The sequence below is a fragment of the Chenopodium album genome, chromosome 4 (genome assembly GCF_948465745.1).
Source record: "Chenopodium album chromosome 4, dcCheAlbu1.1, whole genome shotgun sequence".
Classification (NCBI taxonomy): Eukaryota; Viridiplantae; Streptophyta; class Magnoliopsida; order Caryophyllales; family Amaranthaceae; genus Chenopodium; species Chenopodium album.
In genome coordinates, this window is record NC_137837.1 from 66722132 (window position 1) to 66731818 (window position 9687).

At 35.3% G+C, this 9687-nt stretch overlaps 1 pseudogene; it reads right to left on the bottom strand.

Moving 5' to 3' along the window:
* Positions 1–359: 359 nt before the first annotated feature.
* On the bottom strand, positions 360–761 carry LOC145628046 (leucine-rich repeat receptor-like serine/threonine/tyrosine-protein kinase SOBIR1 pseudogene; annotated as a pseudogene).
* Positions 762–9687: the final 8926 nt, after the last annotated feature.

The following is a 9687-nucleotide window of genomic DNA, read 5'->3' on the forward strand; positions in this document are numbered from 1 at the left end:
GCAGAGAAATAGAGAGAAAATAATATCAAAATGGAAAGTGTTGCAACTAATTAGAAATTTCCAAAATAGGAAAGTGTAGCAACTAAAAAGAAACGGAGAAAGTACAAAAATTATTAGTTAATTGAAAGTAAAAAGAAAGAAAGTATGGAAAATAAGGGATCAAAATTTGGTGTCTACAATATCATGACTATTAGGCCTCTGCTTAGGGTCAATATGGGTGCAATTGCATGCAATTTTTAGCACTTAAAGCATTTGCTCTTCATTCCCATTACTCATTAGCAAAGGATCAATTTCTCTTTTAGGATCCTCCAAAGACATAATATTCTTCATCCATATCTTCATGTCCACTCTCTTGTTTCTTAAAAGAAATCATCTTCCAATAGCTTTCCTATCACCAACATTCCAAGAATCAGCCCAAGGTTGTACACATCACATTTGTATGTGAACTGACGACTCTCGAAATATTCAAGAGCTATGTACTGTAATATTTTAGTAGCAACTAAGAATGACATGCGAGTGTTATAGATTGACATTTCTTTTGATAGCCTAAAGTCCGCAATACGAGGCTCCATGTCATCGTCAAGAAGGATATTGCATGGCTTGAGATCTCTGTGAATAATACGGGGATTACTGTTCATATGGAGATATTCAAGTCCATAAGTCATTCCAACGGTTATCTTCTGTCGAGATGATAACCAATCTAACTTTGTGCTTCCATTGACTGCTTTTACCATTAAGTCTTGCAAATTACCATTTTTCATTTACCCGTACACAAGTAAATTACAGTTTCGTTGTGGAACATGAGCAAGGAGAGGTGGCAAATTGCGGTGTCATATTCTTCCCACAGTCTGTATCTCTGACTTGAGTGCATACATATTGCTCTCTAAAATTTCTTTATCTTCTTCATAAAGCTCCGCAGCCTCTGTAGGTAGTCCCTTTATATCCTTTATTATAATCATGTCATTGCTCCCTAGAAACTCTGCTTTTTATACTTCACCACATCCACCTCTTTCTATCAACTCTAAATTTGACAAATCATCTTCTTCTTCCAAAAAAGCAAGTTCCTTTTCGTTCTTAATAAGTCTACTAATGATTGTCATTGGTTTCTCACCCTTTTTCGAAGGCCACTCACCGACCTCTACCACCACATAACATAGTTAGGTTCATTCTCACAGAATAATAAAAAATATAACCAAATTGAAGGGCTCGTGTGAAAGTCAATTTTCCAATTAAATCAACTTCATAATATAAATTTGGGTTCAAGTGAGTTCAATGACACTCTACATCTAGTTGAACTCCTAAAATTTGGATTCCTTTCTCTGTCATTCAACTTCATAGTTAATACAAATGGTTGTTGTTATTCTTCCTCATACATCAATTTTGGTAGTCTAAATCAAGCTTCTTACAACATGCATGGCTCTCTTGATTTTCTGAAAAATCCTAAAAATATATATATATTATATTATATATTGCACATGTATACACATATAAATTAATATGTGTGTTTTGCATTGATATATTTTTTAGAAATTTGATATCGTATTTCCCATATTAATTAAGTAATTCAATTTAAATTAGTAACTTGTTTTATTTTTAAATGTTAGTAGTAATTTTTTTACAAAAATTAAGTAGGGTCAATTGATCCCGTTGCCTTGAACTTATCTACGTCCCTGCTGTCAATATATATTTGATAATCAAGAATGTTAGCGAGATTGGGGTGTTAAATCTCTCCTATAACACCTTAAGTGGTAACATAGATGCACTTTGCTATACCACAAATCTCATAATTCTTAAACTCCAATACAATAATTTCCACGAGATCATTCCTGATTGTCTTAGTCACATAAAGCAACTCACTATTTTAAATTTAAGGAAATAATTTTAAGTGTAAAATCCCTGAAATTTTCAGCAAAAAATGTTATTTAGAGACTCTAAGTTTAAATGGGAATCTTCTCCGAGAAAAGATACCTTGGTCACTTGCTTATTGCAAGTCATTATAGGTATTAAATCTTGGAAATAACCGGTTGCATGATACTTTTCCTTACCATTTAAAAAGCTTATCCAGTTTGCAAGTTCTAGTCCTTAGGTCCAATGCATTTCGTTGATCGATGGGCTGCCTAGACAACCACCTAATGTGATCACAACTTCAAATTGTGGATGCTGCTTCGAATAACTTCAATGGTACAATAGCAAAAGATGTATTACTTATGTTGACATCAATGGTAGTTTGTATTGGAGTGACATCACATACTCGGTAAATGAAAAACAATTTTTCAATGTACTTAAGGAAATATATCAAAATTCAATGTCACTGATCTGACTTTCAAAGGCAACACTTATGAGCTTGAAAACATCCTTTCGGCCTTCACCGTCATTAACTTTTCTGATAATGATTTTGATGGGGTGGTACCAGAAGAGTTGGGGAATTTGAATGCTCTAGTGGTACTCAACCTATCTCACAAATCTTTTGTAGGCCAAATTCCATCCTCAATCGGAAATATTAGCCAGATTAAATCGTTGGACCTGTCTTTGAATGCTTTTGGTGGGAGAATACCACCACAGTTGGCAAATTTAAATTACCTCTCGAACCTGAACTTATCCTGGAATTAATTGTCGGGAAAAATCCAACTAAACACTCAGTTCAGTCGTTCAATGCATCGGCATATGAAGGCAACAAGGAATTGTACAGGCCGCCATTGACACCATATGCACATGAAGGAGTGAAGCTACCTACCTCCAATGGGTCGTCGGAGTCAAGATGGAGTTCAAAAGAGCAAGTAAAATGGATGTTCAAGGGTGTCGAAGTTTGGTTGTCTATTGGGACTTCAATATTTTTGGTGCCAATTTTGTACATCAAAAGATGTAGGAAATTTATTGTGAGCTCCTTGACAAACTGGCCATGAAAATCCTGCGTAAAAGAGATGATGTAGAGGGGAGAAGGATGGCACGCATAGAGATGATGCGGATGAGGAGAACTATGTAATACATAGTATTTTTATACGTATTTTAATTGATATAAGTATTTTAAGAAGTATTTAATTAAATTGAATTGTTTTATTTAAAGTATTCATTTTAATGAGTTTGGAAATATTTTATAAAAGGAAAGTTTATTTAATTAGTTATTTTATTTAAATTGGGGTTTAATTTAAGAAAGTTTTTATTTTAGTAAAGTTTTATTAGGGAAGGGATTAGGAAAGATTTAAAAAGGAAATTTTAGGGAGAAGAGTTTCTAGAGGAGGGGTATAAATATTCAACACTTAAGGCAAATCAAACTTTGCCCAGAGTGGAGGAAACCCAAGGTAATTTCTCTCCCTTTTCTCTTTATTTTTCTTTTTCTTTTTCTTTTCCCCCTTCCTCCTTCTCGTCACCACCCTCCCTCACCGCCGACCACCAGCAGCAGGTGTCCACCGTCCGCCAGCAGTGTCAGCCGCCGGCAGCAGGCGTGGTGGCTGCCGCTGCCACCCACCCTTTTCGAACAAAAAAAAAATTAAAACTTTGTTTTAAAAATCAATTTAATCCTAGATCTAATTATTAATTATGAGTTTTGTGATTTGATTTTTGATGTTTGATTATGAGTATTATGTTAATTAATTTTCAGATTTTATTTTTAATTGAAAAGCCCCAATTTTTGAAACCCTGGGTTCTTGAATTATGAATTATTGAAGGGTTATGATGTATAATGGTTTAAACCTTTGATTAAAGTGTTTTAAAGCTTAATTGCAGCAAGTTTTCATCAAAATATAATGCTGGAATTTTTGGTAGTGCATTAAAAATCAAGTTTCTTTAAGGAATTTCAATTAACCATTAATTGGGATTAAAGTATGATGTTTTAAATATAATTTCAGATTATTTTAATTAATTATGAGGGGTTTTATAATAGTATATATTGTTGGAAATTTGTGTAGATAGGATTTTAATACTCTTCTATGATTTTAAATCGTAGGAGACTTCGAAGTGATTTATTTTTATTAGTCGTGGCGATGTTAAGATCGTATACAAGGTACGTTCGAGTACTTAGCATAATTTTATTGATGTAGTAGCATACAAATGTGTTTAATTGATTACAAGTAGTATCATGCTAGATTTGGAATGGAAATTATGATTTAGATGATATTGGTGATTGAATTATGAAGCATGATTTATTTGTGATAGAGTAATGGATGGAAAATTATAGTTTGAAATATTGTTTATGAACCACACTTTTATTTATGGCATGATAGAGAACATGTTTAATTAAACTAAATGTCTAATTTGGTTTGGAATATTAAACGGGAATTTTATTATACTTCATATAATTTTTATTGATGCTTTAAGCATGGGAAAGGAGCTATGTAAGTGATGAGTGGCATTTATGCCACGATTAAGGTTCATTTTAATGGTCATTTTCCCACATTTGCGGCTTGTTTGCATCCTTTTCTTTGCACTTAGTTCCCTTTCCCTTTATGCATCTTCTTTCCTAGATTTTGCCCCTTTTTCCTACTCTTTACTTTGATTTCCATGCTTATGCTTTGTAGGAACCATCGAGGTTTTCAAGAAGAGGAAGTTAAGCTCAAGGAAAGCTGAAGGAAGCAAGATTCAGAAGAGGTTCGGCCGAACCTCCTAAAGGTGTGGCCGAACCTGCTCAGTGGTCCGGCCGAACGTCGAGGCAGAGTCAAGAAGCAATTTGGCAATTTTGCAGGAGTGGTCGAACCTCAGAAGTTCGACCAGACCAGGATCAGGGAGGTTCGACCGAACCTACCCATGGTTCGGGCGAACCTACCCTGTAGTCCAGCCGAACCTACCATGTAGTCCGGCCGAACCTTCCCAGTGTTCGGTCGGACCACTCCTCTATTTCAGCTGGCTCTGTACGGACTATATAAGTCCCATTTTAGAACGTTTTGATGTAATTTAGATTAACTTAGTTTTAATTTTCTGCACTTTTAGCTTAATCAAGAGAAAGAAACACTTTTAGTCTTCATTTGATAGAGAGAGTAAGTGTGGATTTCTTCATTGATGAACTTGGATTTTGAAGAAGAAGCTTGTTTAATCTTTTGTAGATCTTCAACTTCAATTAATGAGCAATCTCTTACTCTTTCTCTTTACTTTTGCATTTAATTTTGCTTGTTTACTTTGATTTTCATTCTTTGCTTATTAATCATGTTGATGCTTATTGATTTGATGATTGATATTGTTCTCAACATGATTTGTGAGTAGTCTCTTAGCCAAGGGTGTGGGGATGGTGTAGTTGCTAATTGTTCATGCTTATAATATTGGGATTAAGTTAATTATGATTAAAATCTTTGCATGCTTGATATTCTTTGATCTTCTTGCAAGTGCACATTGTTAGTTGATTAAAGGTGAATCTTTGCTAACAAGAAACGGAAGTTGACTTAGTTAGGATTCATTACTATCGATTGTTCTTTGATTGCACCTCCCAATATATGGTTCTAGTGTGGAAACATAGAGGCTATGTTAGGAGAAACTGATTAACCCCGGAAGGCGGTTAGATTGAACCTTATATCGATATTCATGCATGTTTAGTTCACTATTGATTTGCTTTTATGTTATTGCATGATCAAGCGGCATCTACATCTACCCATCTCCCTTGGTGTTTAGTTATATTGATTTTAACTCGTTTTATCTTTAGTTTAATCTCTTAGTCATTCCTATCCTTTGTCCTGAGATAGCTTAAAGTCTAGTGATGAATGTGGTGTTTATGTGCTTCTCCCTGTGGTTCGACCCCTGTTCTTACCATATACTTGTATTAGGATAAGTCGAGTGTTAAAAATTGTATTTGATTTAGGTGTAGTTGTCTAACGACGCAATTATTGCTCTATCAGTAAGTGTCTATGTACACGAGGAATAAAGTATATATAAGTTGGTGCCTTAGTGCACTTAAGGTGTTTTTAACACCGAGGGATAGGATTTGTGGCGCTTAATGCGTTTAAGGTGTCATTGACACCGAGGTAGATTAAAAAAGGGTTCAACATTAAATGTTATGTGGTCACTGACGAGGGGTAGAACTAGGTCGTTGAAACTAATCCTCCCTCGGTCAAACTAAATTTATAACACTTAACTAACCTAAATACAAGTATAGAGGCAAGTTAAGAGTCGAACCCAAAGGAACGGTAATGTTCAAGCGCGCCAGGTCGAAGACAAAGATAAAGAGAGAACACTAACAACTAATAAACAAAGAAACTAAACAAATAAAGCACTAGGGAATTGGGATTAACGAGTAATCATGACAATTGTAGCAACTCGGGAACGACATGCAAATCAATGGTTGTAAAGACTAATGGTAAGAGCAATCAAAAGAGTTTGACAAGCTATCTCCTAGAGGTCTAACTAGCGCCAACTACGAGAGACACTAACTAGGGACGTCACAAATCAAACTCAATCGATAATTGCAATTCCTAAATCAATGGTCCGTATCATTAGCAATTACAATGCAATCTAGCATAATTCTCAAGGCATATCGAATCACACACATGCACAATTTCCATTATCACTTTAATCTCAACAATTAATCAACATAATCCTCAAATTAAGCAAAATTAATCAATCATACAAGTTTTACCCAATCCCTAGCCAAACAACTACTCTAACATCAGCATCTAATCAACTAATAACTAAGGAGATCAAGAATCAACAAAGTATTAAGAACAACTACACTAATCAAGCATCCAAATTAAATAAATCCAAACAAACTTGAATATTAAACAAATCAATAAAATGAGATAGAGTTAGAAATGCTCATTGATAATAGAGAAGATCTTCAACACAATTGTCACCATTGAATCTTCAATCTCTCAATCATCATTGAAATTCCTCACTTTCTCTCTCTAAAATCTACTCCTAAACTAACCCTAAAACTAGAGAGAGAAGCTCTCAACTAAGCTAAAATTATGATCTAAATTTAATCTCTAATTACTTACAAAAATCGGGTTACAAATAGGTATTTATAGGAGGCGCAAAACGAAGACGGCGAAAGAAGAACCCAGAGGGGGGCGCCCGCGCCACTGTGCTACGCACCCACGCAGGGTGGTCGCGCGCCCGCGCTCCTCTAGGTTTCTTCGGTTCTTCTCTAGGCTTGGTGTGTTCGCTAAGGGCTTCGAATGAGCGCACCGAATGATGATGATGGACACCAAGAGTGGAAGTCCCAAAAAGCACTTGAAAGTGGGTTCAACACCCTATCTTCATGAGAGCACGACTTGAGAGCGCAAGAGCTAGAACTTGGAGAATCCACTTCCTTGCATCTTGAGCTTTCCTATTGCCTTGAGCTTGCTCCAAAAGCTTCTTCCACCTTAGTAATCCATCCATATCAATACCCGAACCTCGTATAATACCTACAACCACGAAAAAAGAACAAATAAAGGAGAAAACACTAGAAAAACCATCAAAATGCACAAAACCACAAAATATGAGAGAAAAGGTAAAATAAAGAGCAAAAGATTAAAAATACGCATTTATTAAGAAGGAAAGCTATGAAAAGAAGGTAAAAACCTAAATGCTCATCAAATGGGTGCCATTTATGACACCCATCAGTCACTAATTATTCAAGAATTAAATTAAAGTGTTTAATTGTTTGAATAATCATGATGTTTGATGTTGTTATGTTTTGAGAGTCATCACCAAGTTAATAAATTTTAAAGAACGTAAAGTGAAAGAGATTACGCACCAAAACTCTTGGAACGTATACCTTGAGTATGGACATATAGGGGGAGTTATGAGGTTTTATATTTAACCATAAATTCTACTGGAGTACAGGACGTTGTACATTACTTTTATTATTATTATGCGTAGGAATTCCACCACTTACAAGTGGTTATTGATGCTGGCATGATTAGCTCCCGTGCCAGTAACCTCAATTTATTGGGGGAGGTTAGTGGGGAAACCCGTTCGATGCGTAGTCAATATTAAATAAATTATGTAGTGGTCTAGTGAGAAGTTTAATTGAATGTTGTATGCTTGAAAAACAGGTGCAACAAGGTAAGTTGTATGTTGATAGGAAGTTATATGTTAGTGTGCAACTGATTGTGTGTTTATTGGCCTTGTCTTTATCTTGGCCCTATGATGACCCATTTTTAATGGAGAGCAGTGGAAACAAGTAGAGAGAAGCTTTTCAGGTGATGAAGCATATTCATGAATGGACATGAGTGAAGAGAGAATCATGTTAGTTTCTATAAGTATATGATGTGGTTATCGCTTTAATTATTTATGATATCATTATTATGCATGACCAACGCAAAAGGTTTTGAATTTGGTTTGGTTTTAATAAGGGTCTATAATGGTTCCAAATTGTAGTTTGATTTTATTTTACTTCGTTTAACTTTGGTTTGACTTTACTTTCGTTGATTGACTTTTTAAGTTGACTTGTTTTGAATGATTTTTAAATTAGTCTTCCGCTGTGTGTCTTTGATAGTTGCCTTAATTAGCCGTTTTCACGGTGGCGGTAATGTCTTAGATATTCCTATTTGTAGACACCCATTTGTGTCTCCCCAAAACCAAACCCGGTGATGAGTGCCTTTCACGTCGAATCATAATCGAATGAAACGAAAGTGTGGAAAGGTCTAGTGTTGCGGAAAGTTTTATTTCTTTTCTCTTCTCCCTGTTTTTGAAAACTTTATTTTAAGAAAACAGCAAATCCAGTTTGGTTGGTCCATGATATGGGTCCAATAGTGGTGTAGTTGGATGGGGCTTGCAAAGACCTTTCCAACGATATATTATAAGCCCAATTCCGATGAATATTGAGGAAGTTATGGCCAATTTACTAAACTGGGTCCGGTTTGAGCTTTATGTACGGCCTAATGATCTAGGGGAGGGCCTAATATAATTTATCATTCCTAATGCAATTAGGAATGGTTTTAGTCTTCTAGAACATTCTAGAAGGTTCTCATCATTTCTAATTCAATTAGGACTCTTCAGAGTTTTAATCAAGATCAAATAGCATTTTCGATGGAATTATATTATTTTATCTTCCAGTACAGGAAATTTATCAGATTTTCGAAAACGCGTGGAAAATCAGTTTGGCGTCCAACCCCAGGCCTTGGCGCCTGGAACCAGGCTTGGCGCCTGGCGCTAGCCACTGGTGCTGGCGCCAACTAGCCAGGGCTGGCGCCAATGTGGTTTTACGATCTTCAGACTCTGTTTTGTTAAATTATCTTTTTTGGATGATTTTCTCTATAAATATCGTATCTAAAACTCCGTTTTCATGGACCAAGAATCACCAGCTATCTTCATCATTCATCAACAAGCATCATCGATCACCAACTCTCTTCAAGATTTTCTTGATTATTTATTCAACTCTTTTCTAAACTTTGTTTTCACATACAAAATTCCGCATTCGCAAGATCTAGAAACACCTAGCCATATTCGAAGTTGCCTTCGCCCTAGACGTGAAAGGTTTTAATTTCTGAGGGTTTGGTCCCAAATCTCTATTTCAATTATTTAATTTAATTGCTTTGATTATTATTTTCCTTGAAGTTACTAACGTGTGTATTTTGTAATTAGAAAGAGGTACGAGGCATCCAAGTAAGTACTTTAGTGGTTTTAATTGATTTTATGATGTAGAAATCATGCTTAGATTGTTATTTTAATTCCTAGTATCATGTCTAGGGTAACTTTAATATTAAGTATGATTAAAAGTATGATGCCTTTTATGCTCTTCCTAATATTTATGATTGCTAGTATCATGTTAGGGCTAAAGCT